Source organism: Castor canadensis, chromosome 13 (assembly GCF_047511655.1).
Source record: "Castor canadensis chromosome 13, mCasCan1.hap1v2, whole genome shotgun sequence".
NCBI lineage: Eukaryota > Metazoa > Chordata > Mammalia > Rodentia > Castoridae > Castor > Castor canadensis.
Genome location: NC_133398.1, coordinates 104678030 through 104691139, shown reverse-complemented (window position 1 = coordinate 104691139; position 13110 = coordinate 104678030).

Sequence of the window (13110 nt, the reverse complement as noted above, 5' to 3'; positions counted from 1 at the left end):
TCATGTTTCCCTTCGTATGTGGAAACTAGACCTATAAGTTAAATGTATATATAGATACATATATGATCACCTATATATATGTATATAGTCACACACATACATACACACATTTGTATACATATATATGTATATATGTACAGTGAGAGAGAGAAAAATGGCCTTAATGTTAACACCTTTGTTCTTTTATAAGTGCATTACTATGACACTGAAATAGTTTTTGGTCAAAATATGATTAAATATTGGCTTAAATGTTGGTTTTATATGGTTCAACCTAATAGTACATCAGGGAAGGGTATAATTTTGGAGAATCTTACTTTGTGAAAAAAAATCATTTGCATTGACTTCATGCCTTTTAACAGAATTTATTTGCTTTTATGTACAAAAACTACAGGTTTTGGATATTCTGGAAACAGATGTCATAAGAATAAGAAAGTTTCATTTTTAAGAAAAAGAAAGTATAGTGAATATAGTTCCCAATAAATTGTACCTCTACTTTTTTCCTCCCGAAGGAAACTAATGTCTTAAAGATTCTTCTGTCACTGAAACAGACGTCAGTAAATTAAGTCAAAAGACTAAATGTCCTGGTGTCCTCTCTGTCACATGCTGCCCTTGTTCTGCAGTGCTGGAGGAGTCTGCTGATCCTCGGAGGTTGCTGTTGGTTTTTACCTGTTTGCTCTTAAAAAACTCACAACTCTTCTCTTTTTTCAACCTTTCTGCAATCTGACTGGAATGCTCATAAAATCTATTGTAAGTCCAACAAAATCAGCTAAGGCCTGCACACACCTGGGCATAAACTCCTTAAATAACAAAGTGTTTAAGATGTGTTTTGAGAAGATGAAATACAGGGCTGGTGGAATGACTAGAGAGTCTGCCTAGCAAGCATGAGGCCCTCAGTTCAAATCCCAGTACTGCCAAAAAGGGGGGGAAAAAAGAAGATTAAATACTGAGGAAGTGACTTATATAATAAAAGTTAAAAAACACTGTTGAAGTTAAAGATGACATAATAGGAAAGACAACCATGTTCACAGATTGGAAGACTTAGTATCATTAAAATGTCAACACCAATCCAAAGCATTCTGTAGATTCTAAAGTTCATATAGAATTTCATAGAACCCCAAATACACAAAGCAAGCTCTAAACGAACAAAGTCAGACATCTCACATTTTTTGCTTTCACAATTTGCTACAAATCTATAGTACCAGATGCCATTATAGTGTAGCACTCACATACAAACACAGAGGCCGGCAGAATAAAAAAAAAAAAGGGTACTGAGAAAATTGGATTGTCACATATAAAAGAATTAAAACAATGCAAATATTAACTAAAAATGGATTAAAGACTGAAATATAAGAGCTAAAACCATAAAAATACTAGAAGAAAATATAAGGCAAAAACTCTATGACATTGTATTTGGCAAGGATTTTGTGTATTACCAAAGGCACAGTCAACAAAAGAAAAGACTAACTGAATTGGTCAACATGCCTGCAATCCCAGCACTTGGGAGGCTGAGGCAGGAGGATTACAAATTCAAGGCCAACCTAGGCTATAGAGTGAAACCCTGTCTCAAAAAAAATCAAACAAAAAAATCAAATTCATCAAAAATTTTTAAACTTTGTGCATTAAAGACACCATCAACAAAGTAAAAGACAACCTACAGAGCACAAGATTTTCAAATCATTTATCTGATAATGAATTTATATCCAGAATGTATCCAGAATTTCTAAAACTCAGCAACAACAAACAACTCAATTAAAAACAGTCAAAGTTCTTGAATAGATATTTCTGCAAATAAGATATGCAAATAATAGACAAGCACATGAAAAAACATTTAACATCAACAGGAAGTGGGAAATGCAAATCAAAGCCATAATTAGATCTCACTTCATCCCCACTAGAATGGCAACAGAAATGGAAGGACCTGGGACCGTGCACTGGTAGTGGGAATGTAAAATGGTATGGTTTCAACAGCTTGTTCCCTTAAAAAGTTAAAGAGAGAATTACAATATGACCTAGGAGCTCCACTCCTAGGTATAAACGTCAAATAATTAAAAGCATGTACTCAAAAAATTTTAGTAGCATTGAACAAAATATTCACAGCAGTCCATCAACTGATAAACTGATACACAAATTGTGGTATCTTGGTAAAATGGAATATTATGTAGCCATAAAAAAGTTAAGAGTATATGTGATACAACACAGTTGACTTGAAAACATTCTGCTGAGTGAAAGAAGTCAGACCAAAAGAAGAAAAAGATCTTTGAAGAAATGTATACTTAAACCCTTTATCCATTTTGAATTGAGTTAAGTTGTTGAGTTATATTCTGGATATTAAGCCCTTATTCAAATATATGATTTGCAAATATTTTCTCCCATTTGGCAAATTGTCTTTTTTTCACTCTTGAAAATGATCTTTCATGACAAAAGATTTTGAAAATTTTGTTTTTGTTTTTGTTTTTGCAGTACTAGGGTTTGAATCAAGGCCTCACACTTGCTAGGCAGGTGCTCTACCTCTTGAACCACTTTTTTTGTGAAGGATATTTTCAAGATAGGCTCTCATGGAACTATTTTCCTGGGTTGGTTTTGAACCGTGATCCTCCTGATCTCTGCCTCCTGAGTAGTGAGGATTATAGGTGTGAGCCACTGGCACCCAGCAAAGGATTTTGATTTTAATGAAGTCCATTTACCTATTTGCTCTTTCATTGTTCATGCTTTTGGTAAAATTTGAGAATTCATCACAAAAGCCAAAATGAATATGAGTTAACTTATTATCTTCTAAGAGATTTATGGTTTTAACACAAATTAAGTCACTTTCCCATTTTGAGTTAGTTTATGCATATGGTATTAGGTACAGGTCTGACTTCATTCCTTTCCCAGCACAATCCACCAAAGAGAGTATTCTTTCCCCCTTGAAAGGTCTTGGCACTCTTATCAAAAATCAATTAGCTGCATACACTGGAAATGAGGTTATTCTCCCAAGGTCATTGCCTGGGCATACGTCATGCCCTAGGCATTTGCATAGCTCTCTAAGTCCCCATATATGTGGGTGATTCTAAATGTCGCTCAAGTTTTCGGCACTTTGCCTCCAGGGTTACTCTGCGCCCAGGCAGCTGCAGATTGTTCACTGTCCTGTGGTGATGTTTCCAAGGACTGCCTTGAGCCTTGTCCCTAAGGGTTCCTAGTCAGGTGAACACAGCACCTTGCATCAATCCTTCAAGTAGCCTCCACAGCGATGAGAATGGGCAAGCATAATTCTTTAAGAATAAGACCCGGAACCAATGACCTCGACGGGGAACACCCACTACTGTCTTCAGGACTGCCATCAAGCCAGAGAAGGGGGTGGAGCAAGGCCAGGTGAAAACGCCCAAGACTTTGTTACTGTTTTTAGGTTTCCTTTTCCTTGGTTCAGCGTTATTTGGTTGGTAAACCTCAGGTTATTATTTAAAGTTCAATAAAGTTAATTCTGCATTTTTTTCCCTTGATTTTTCAATGTTTTACAGAAGGAGAGGCCCTTGGAGTGACTTAATTCACCATTTTCACCAATTTCTCTTTAATTCTTTGGACATATGATAACTGTTTTATTATTATTATTATTATAAATTTTTATTAGGACATATTCATTGTGGGGGGGATTCATAGTGACAATTCCGATTAGACTTATATTGTACATTATTTACATTGCCCTTATCATCTCTCCCCCTCAGCCCCCTCCCCCCCACTTAAAACATTTGCAAAAGGTTTCTCAGTTCTGTTTCATATAGGTATATGAAGTCCATCTGCCATATACTGTCACCTTAATCTCCTTCCTTTACCTTCCTCCTCCCACCAGTACCCACACACACACACACACTGTGCCTATTTTTCAGTCCATGATACTGTTTTTGAAGTTTTTCTTTGTTAAGCTGAATACCTAGACCCACAAAGTGTCATTTGTGTTGACTTGTTTGTTTTGTCCTGAGTTTGGATCATACTTTGCTTTCATTTTCATGTCTTACAATTTTTCTATTGAAAGCTGGACATTTTAGATAATATATGTGGCCCCTCTGAATTCTCATTTTTCCTCCTCGTTGTTACTTTTATTTTTCTTTAGTTACTTGCTCAGACCAAACTGTGGTATCTGCTCCCCACAGTGGGCTCCCAGTTCCCAGTGCCTCTGCTCATTTTTAAAATTTTGTTTTAAGGTAACACTGGGGTTTGATCTCAGGGACTCACACTTGATAGGTAGGCACTTTTGTTGGCAGCAGGGTGGAGTCTGTGATCAGAAGACTTCCAAAGTCTTTGTGTCCCACTGGGAAGAATCCGTGGCAGGACACATGGGTATAAATGGAGTTTATTAAAAGCTAGGGAAGGGAAATACAAAAAGGGAGCATGGTGAGGCCCAGGTAGGATCTGGAGACAGAGAGAGTGTGCTTCTCTGCTCTAGGTGCTTTTAAAGCCCAAGCTAACCCATGGGGAGGGCAGAACCAGAACTCAATAATCAATGAGTGGAGAGGGGCAAGGGTAGTTTCTGCCAGGTGAGGGTGGTCCCTGGGCCAGAGCATGGTCAATCTGAATGCAATATGAAGTTTCTATGAGTCCAGAACTTTCTCTAACTTTAGCCTGCCTCACTCTTACCACTTGAACCACTCCTCCAAGCCCTTTTTTATGATTTTTTTTTTGAGATAGGTATTTTTTTTCTTTATTCATATATTAATATGTGCATACACTGTTTGGGTCATTTCTCCCCCTGCCCCTCACCCCTACATTCTCCCCCCTGCCCCCCTCACTTCCAGGCAGAACCTATCCTGCCCTTTTCTCGAATTTTGTTGAAGAGAAGACATAAGCAATAATAAGAAAGACAAAGCATTTTTGCTAGTTGAGATAAGGATAGCTATACAGAGATTCCATTGCTTCCATGCACAAGTGTGTTACAACCCGAACTGATTCATCTCTACCTGACCTCTTCACTACTTCCCGGTCACCTTCCCATAGTGACCTCTGTCACTTTAAGGTTACTGTATTAGCTACTCTGCAGTGGAGACATCACTTTGAAGATTTGGGTTTCCTATTGCAATAGGTCTTAAGAACTATTTGCCTGGGGCTGGCTTGGAACCAGCATCCTCCTGATCTCTGCCTCCCCAGTAGTTAGGATTACAGGCATGAGCCACCGGCACCCAATTTAAATCCTTATTTTTAATTTTTAATGTAGCTTTCTTGCAGCTGCCTGGGTGTCTCCCTAACCGCGTGGTCAGCCAGTGATTTGGACAGGGGTTGCAGCCAAATACTTTGAATTTATAAGGCTTCCACTGTCTGCTCGTGGGGTATTTTCCAAATTCCGCCAGTTCCCACAGCAGCCTTGACTTCTACTGTATGTCCAGCTCTCTTGACTCTCCCCTGAGCATAAATGTAGGTTTACAGTTAGCCAGGGACCTGGCTTATCTAGCCCTGATACAACTCCCACTTCCAGAATATTGCTGTTCAATTTCTGTGTTGCACCACTTGCCCCAACAGGGACTGCAGCCTCAGGTGAACAGCCCTGTGGATTTTGCCGATTTGTTTCTTAGGAGTTGGCTGCTTTTACTGACCAGGCTTCCAGTGTCAGATTTTATCCTCAGCACCAAATCATTTCTGCTCACTCTAGCAGCAAGATGGCCAGTTTCCATGGTCAGCCCCACTGTGCTCCTTATCAGTTAAGTGGGTCTCAATCATGTCATCTGTGAAAACAGGTCTGGGCCCTTTAAGTATTTTCTTCCTTTGCCAGGACAGGGGGCTGGAGGCAGGGGGAAGGGGCAGGCTTTCCGGGAGGCCTCTACAGCCTGCAGCTTCCCTGGCACCACCTCAGGCAATGGAGGGTCTCCAGTGAGACACTCATGTGAACAGCTACCCCTAGGCTTTCGATGGCAGTAAGGGTGTGCTGCCAGGGAGTCAGCAAGGGTCTGTGAAGAGAGAAAGTGTCGCAGGGAGGAGGACCAAAAAAGAAGCAAGCAAGTCTGTGTTCTGCAAGAATCTAATCGTGAAGAAGGTCACATAGCACTGGGGGTGAAGTAGCCCATAGAGTTCCATGCAGCCATGGAAATAGGGATTAAACCTTGCTTTCTGCTTCTGTAACCTGCTTGCAAGGATATATAAGGTGAGCCCCCTTTGTTCTCGGGGCTCAGCCTTTGAATGTGAATCTGCTGAGCCACTGCTTGCATGCTAATAAACATTGCTTCCTGAAAAGCCTTGGTATCCTGCTTGAATATCCCACAACAAAAGGACCTCAACTTGTTCCGTAGATTTTTGAGTAAGTTTATTTAGTCTGGATGTGGAAAAGAATTTTAGGCAGTGTCACAAGGTAAGAAACCGGCAGTTTTATTTAGTAAGGAAAGCAGGAAACAAAGACAATTTTTTTTCCAACAAATTCCAGTGGTGTGACTTCTCTCTTAAGGCCAAAGAAAAAGGCAGCCAGACATCAGTTAAAGCAGTAAAAACAGATTTTAATCAGTAACTGCTGACAGTAGTGGAAAGAACAGATCCCTCCTGATTTGTGCAGAGGTGAGCTGAGCTTTTGCAAGGCAGGATGAGGAAGAGAAAGCAGGAACAGGTACTTGGTTAGAGGAGGAAAGAAGTTAAAGTCATTTAGTGTACGTGGGATCAGCCCAGCTGCGTCTACTAAGGACAGTTATGGAAGTTAGGATTACATTGACCCCTAGGGACTGGGACACAGAGTCTTTCTCCTCAGTGACTGATGACTACATTTCAAAGATCTGGCTCTCAGGTCCTTGAGGGACAAGCTTCTGTGTTGCAAGATATACACGTTCATTGTCATAAGCCCTTTGTAGTAAATGATCACAGAAAGGGAGATCAGGGCCTATTAACAAGTGTTGGCTAGAATGAACAGTAAATTCTCCTGGCAGGTTGATTTTTCTCAAGCAGGCACTTTAGATTACAGGTGCCTTTCTAGGGACACAGTCTGGTGCCGGGAGAGGTCAAGCTAGAGTTTGGTCAAGTCTCTGAGTGCAGGGTTTGGGCAGCTGTGTGCTGAGAGTTCTGTAGTTATCACCATTCAAGGAACTAAGGTGCTTTCTCCTACAAGGTCATGGCCTGGAGGGCTGGGAGAGGGGTCTTCATCAAAACCTTGATCTCAGCTCCAGGGATAACCACAGCAGTTTCCTACCATTGTTATATTCCTTAGAATTCACCTTTCTTTTCATTAGTTAATCAATCCCCTGTTCCTCCAATCCTCTCTTAAGAGGTAATCATTTTCCCTGCTCAAAATACCATGTGTTTTTCTTTCCTGATCAGATCCTGGCTTAAACATCAAGCCTAGAAAAACTGTCACTCTTGCTGACTGCACTGGAAAAGAGTAATTGGAACAACTCCAAACAAGAAGAGCTCAGAAAAATGACACCTGTTGAAACTATTCCAGGAATGAAGGAGAGGGGGATAAAGGAGGATGATGACGAGATGAATTCAACTATGACATATTGTAAGAACTTTTGTAAATGTCATAATGAACAGGTGCTGGTGAGGATTCGGGGAAAAAGGAACACTCTTACACTGCTGGTGGGAATGCAAACTAGTACAACCACTCTGGAAAATATTTGTAGGCTTCTTAAAAATCTAAACATAGATCTACCATATGATCCAGCAATACCACTCTTGGGGATATACCCAAAAGAATGTGACACAGGTTACTCCAGAGGCACTTGCACATCCATGTTTATTGCAGCACTATTCACAATAGCCAAGTTATGGAAACAGCCAAGATGCCCCACTACTGATGAATGGATTAAGAAAATGTGGTATTTATACACAATGGAATTTTATGCAGCCATGAAGAAGAGTGAAATGTTATCATTCACTGGTAAATGGATGGAACTGGAGAACATCATTCTGGGTGAGGTTAGCCTGGCCAAAAAGACCAAAAATCATATGTTCTCCCTCATATGTGGACATTAGATCAAGGGCAAACACAATAAGGGGATTGGACTTTGATCACATGATAAAGCGAGAGCACACAAGGAAGGGGTGAGGATAGGTAAGACATCTAAAAAATTAGCTAGCATTTGTTGCCCTCAATGCAGAGAAACTAATGCAGATACTTTAAAGTGACAGAGGCCAATAGGAGAAGGGGACCATGAACTAGAGAAAAGATTAGTTCAAGAAGAATTAATTTAGAAGGTAACACACATGTACAGAAAAGCAATGCGAGTTAACTCCCTGTATAGCTGTCCTTATCTCAACTAGCAAAATCCCTTGGTCCTTCCTATTATTGCTTATACTCTCTCTACAACAAAATTAGAGATAAGGGCAAAATAGTTTCTGCCTGGTAGCGAGGGGATGGGGGGAGAGGGAGGGGTGGAAGGGGGTAAGGGGGATGGGGGGAGAAATGACCCAAACATTGTATGCACATATGAATAAAAGAAAAAAAAGTCACACTATACCCCCAGTACAATAATAATAAATCAGTTAATTAATTGAAAAAAGAGAAGACCTCAGACTCTCACTGTCCCTATCTGGATGTCTAGCTTTTTCATGAATAAGCACTTGTCAGCTTGTCATTTGTCTTTGCTCCATTTCGAGAACCCCAAAATAGTTATTTTTAATGATGTTAAATGATGTTGATATCTTTACACTTGTATCTAGGGCAAGAATTTATCTACTTCTTCATGCTGTCAGAGTCCAGAAGTCTCTCCAATCTCTGAAATTGATCCTTAAAATATATTTTATTGAGTTAAAGGTAATTTAATATAATATCACCAAACTTTTATTGGCCTATTATCTCTAAATCATTAAATATTTTAATTGTGAATAATATTTTAAAAGCAGACAAAACAGGGGCTGGGCGTGTAGCTCAGTGGTACCCTGGCCTAGCATGCAAGAGGCCATGGGTTGCATCCTCAATGCTAAAAAAAAAAAAAAAGCAATGTAAAACTTGTTACTGTGGACATTGAAATTCAAGATAATTCGAAATTTATTTAAAACAATAAAATAATTCAACAAGAAAAAATGTCAATTTGCAAAAATCAATCATTTTCTATAGTCAAATGAGAACTGGTTTTAAAATATATTTGAAATTCTAATTTACCACAATAAGAATCAACTGAATAGAATAAACCTCATAAGAAATATGTGTCTGCACAAACATATGTATGTAGAAAATGACTAGTCTCTATTGAGGGATTCAAAGGAAACAAATTAATTATATTTAATTATGTTGTTTTTAGGAAGATGTTACTACTTTTATAAGATGTCATTTCTCACCAACCGATTCATATTAATTTAATAGACTGCAAATGAGAATCTTAGCATAATCATTTTATATGTTGGACCCTAAAATCTTGTTCTATGGTTTATCTTGGTAGATAACATGGGGGAATAGCCAGGAAAAAATGCTGAAAACAAAGAGATGATGCAAAGATAGATGTCAAAAATAAACACACACATTAGTTGAAGCAGAAAAATAGGCTTTTTTTTTTTTTTTCATTTTTCTTTTATTATTCATATGTGCATACAAGGCTTGGTTTATTTCTCCCCCCTGCCCCCACCCCCTCCCTTACCACCCACTCCACCCCCTCCCGCTCCCCCACTCAATACCCAGCAGAAACTATTTTGCCCTTATCTCTAATTTTGTTGTAGAGAGAGTATAAGCAATAATAGGAAGGAACAAGGGGTTTTGCTGGTTGAGATAAGGATAGCTATACAGGGCATTGACTCACATTGATTTCCTGTGCGTGGGTGTTACCTTCTAGGTTAATTCTTTTTAATCTAACCTTTTCTCTAGTTCCTGGTCCCCTTTTCCTATTGGCCTCAGTTGCTTTAAGGTATCTGCTTTAGTTTCTCTGCATTAAGGGCAACAAATGCTAGCTAGTTTTTTAGGTGTCTTACCTATCCTCACCCCTCCCTTGTGTGCTCTCGCTTTTATCATGTGCTCATAGTCCAATCCCCTTGTTGTGTTTGCCCTTGATCTAATGTCCACATATGAGGGAGAACAGATGATTTTTGGTCTTTTGGGCCAGGCTAACCTCACTCAGAATGATGTTCTCCAATTCCATCCATTTACCAGCGAATGATAACATTTCGTTCTTCTTCATGGCTGCATAAAATTCCATTGTGTATAGATACCACATTTTCTTAATCCATTCGTCAGTGCTGGGGCATCTTGGCTGTTTCCATAACTTGGCTATTGTGAATAGTGCCGCAATAAACATGGATGTGCAGGTGCCTCTGGAGTAACAGTCAGGTTTTAATCAGTAACTGCTGGCAGGAGGGGAAAGAAGAAATCCCTCTTAATTTGTGCAGAGGTGAGCTGGGCTTTTGCAAGGCAGGATGAGGAAGAGAAAGCAGGAACAGGTACTTGGTTAGAGGAGGAAAGAAGTTAGGTCATTCAGTGTACGTGGGATCAGCCCAGGTGCATCTGCTAGGGACAGTTTTGGAAGTTAGGATTGCATTGACCCCCGGGGACTGGGACACAGAGTGTTTCTTCTCCGTGACTGATGACTACATTTCAAAGATCTGGCTCTCAGGTCCTTGAGGGACAAGCTTCTGTGTTGTAAGATATACACGTTCATGGTTGTAAGTCCTTTGTGGTAAATAGCCAAAGAATGGGAGGTCAGTATCCATCAAGCATTGACTAGAAAAATATCAAAAAATTCTTGCCCACCTTCAGTTTCTCAGGCAGGCACTATGGGGGGTTGGGTCATCCCAGGGACACAGCCCCTGCTGCCGTATAATAGTCTGGTCAAGTCTCTTAGCGTAGGGTGTGCATGGAGTGGTTATGTGCTGAGAGTCCCACAGTTCTCACAGATCCAAGGAACAGAACTCAGAATCCACAGAAAAATTCAAGTATACGGACTTTGATGTACAATAAAAGTAGACTTTCAAATTAATAAAGAAAAACTGAAAGATGTTTAAATTTTGGCACACTGTGTGAAAAGTAGTTGGAGGGGGACTGCATTGCTCTTTCAAGTTTTATTCTGCAATGAATTAAATGCATCCAAAGATTTAAAGACTGCACATGAAATGCTAGAAGAACTGAGTGAATATTTTTACATCTTAGATTTGAATGGTCTTTCAACATACAGCAGCAGTAAACAGACAAAGTTAAAGATACATCTGACTGTGTAAAAGCTTAAAACTTTTACTTGGCCAACACTCACCACAAGAAGTTAAAAGTAATGCCCAGATATAAATGCCAAAGGAAGAAATCACTTATAAAGCATTTGACACAACAGAGACAAATAGCACAAACCCAATATAAACATGCATCTATGATACAAATAATAAACTCATCTAGCTCCTCTGCTAGTGTCCAGTGTTGGAAGGGGGTGGGAAAGCTACATAATTTGGCATGTCCTTTTTAAAGACGATTTGTTAGCATCTTTCAAATTTTCACATTTGTACACATTTTAAACAATTATATATTTTTTGGCATTTGTGCAGCACAGAAATCACACAAATATACAAAGTTAGACAAACAAAAATATTCATTGTATATGATTTTTGATCATGAAAAGTATGAAGGAATTAAATATTCATCAAAAAGAAATTGGTAGGTGTCTGTGACTCATGCCTGCAATCCTAACTACTTGAGAGGCTGAGATCGGGAAGATCATGGTTCAAGGCCAGCTAGGCAAACAGTTCACGGAGACTCTTCCAAAATAATTGGAACCAAATGGGCTGGAGGTATGGCTCAAGCTGTAGAGAGCCTGCCTAGCAAGTGGGACGCCCTGAGTAAAAATTTCAGTACTACCAAAAAAAAAAAAGTTCCTTTTAATTACGTTACACACTAGAGAATTTTAATAATAAACTTGTGTTTATAATTTATTTAAAAATAACTGTTCACGTGCACTTACATAAAATAAAGAAACCAGGGGAAACCATCAAGAGTTTAAGGAACAATAAGGTTTATTTAACAGCCTTGCTCAACACAGAATTTAAGAGGGATGCACAGAGATCAGACTGCTTTGCTGCCACCCTGGGAAAACATCCAAGTTCAAAATTCAAAGCACAGTTTCTGCTAAATGCTATAGCTTTCACATCGTCATAAAGTGGGGGAAAAAAAATCACATAAGTTGAGTCATCATAAATCAGGGACCATTTGTATTTCTTTTCCATTCAGTGTGAATAGGAGCTAACATTTTTAACTCTCTACATGTTGTAAAATAATATTGTTCAAACCCCCCTATGATACATATAATGCAGTAAAAGAAATTTTCTGCATATTATGTCCATCTCTGGGAAATGTGTGATTTGCACAATAACAATTTTCTTATTTTCTGCTATTCATATTTTTGTGTATTCTCTGTTTTTGAAATGGTATCTTGCTTTGTTCATAGTTTTCCTTCCTTCCTGAAGTAAACATGCTGGTCACAGTTTTTCTTTTACAGTAATATTGTGCTTCGTTTTATTTATTTATTCATTTATTTCTTGGAAGTACTGGGGCTTGAACTCAGGGCTTCTCCTTGCTAGGCAAGCACTTTACCACTTGAGCCAGGCCCCCAGCCCTACCATTTTATTTGGAAGGATAAGCTATTATGCCACCCCCAAATTATGCCACTTTGATGTAAGGATTACATCATGCTATGGGCACTTGGAAAACAGCAGCTACAGGATGGGCATTCTGATCTCCCTTGTCTTCTAGAGAACAGATTAGAATTCCCATGTGGAAGATACTCTCCCAGTACCAGGAGAAAAAAAGACACTTTTCACTTGAGGGTCAAAGTCAAGAGAATTTTCTGCACAAACAGACCTTGTTAAAATAATTCTTATCTTCCTTTGGCCTCCCACATACTTTACTTTTCCACAGTTGCCTCTCTTTGTTCAACCCAATGCAAAAGCATCCTAAGCTTTGCTATCTCCTCATGAGGGCTCTTGGGTCACGTAAAACTTGTATTAAATTTGTATGCTGTTCCCCTGTTAATCTACCATGTCAAGTTAATTCTTTGGTACCCCTTGGACCCTGAGAAGGGAAAAGTGTGGTTTTAACAACCCTGCAATTTACATTTCACAGTATTCTTGATTTCACTCAGCAGGTTAAAAGACACTGGTGGAGGAAAAGCCATACATAACTTTGTCTTTATTTCCTTTAAATTTTTTTGTATTACAAGAAGTTTCAAAGAGAAAATCAGGACACTGAAATAAGTAGCCATA